We start from the raw sequence: 661 nt of genomic DNA on the forward strand, positions 1-661 counted from the left end.
TTCGCTCTTAATAAATGCATGGTCATGCCAGTCCTTTTTCCGAACGCCATCGTTCTGCACTTTGTTCATTCTCTGAAAACACACAAAGCATGTGTGATGTGATGTTATGAGGAGCACTGTGTGCTAGTCTTTGCTAAATCGTAATGCATCAGTTGTGAAGCAGTACAAAAATACCTGAGGAAACAGAAAAGAGGACGGCAAGAAAGACCAACCCTTGTGTCTAAACATAGGAACCAAACAAACCATGTTTTACAAAATACCAGAACCAAGGAATGAACGAATGAAATGCGTTACTTTATGTAATATAGAGTTAGGGCCAATTATTAGAATAATGTTACCTGTATAAAAAGTCTGTATGAAACCCTTTGCAAGAATGAAAATGTTGTCTGATTTGTTATCATGTGATTATCTCATCATGTGGCAACAAAAGACTAAAAGAATCATCAATGGAGCTGTTAGGATCATGAATCCTTTCATTTCTGACAGGATGACTGACAGGCCGCTTTACAGACAGAACACAGTTTTATGAGGTGGTAGTTTGTCCCAAAGCATCTCTGCTCTTCTGCGAAACACTCCAAAGCATCACCGTTTTCTTCACAAGAAGAATGCATACTTTAGGGCATAGTGTAAGAAGGTGAATTGGGACGCAGCATAGTTTTCT

The sequence above is a fragment of the Sinocyclocheilus grahami genome, unplaced genomic scaffold (genome assembly GCF_001515645.1).
Source record: "Sinocyclocheilus grahami isolate Dianchi unplaced genomic scaffold, SAMN03320097.WGS_v1.1 scaffold16798.1, whole genome shotgun sequence".
NCBI lineage: Eukaryota > Metazoa > Chordata > Actinopteri > Cypriniformes > Cyprinidae > Sinocyclocheilus > Sinocyclocheilus grahami.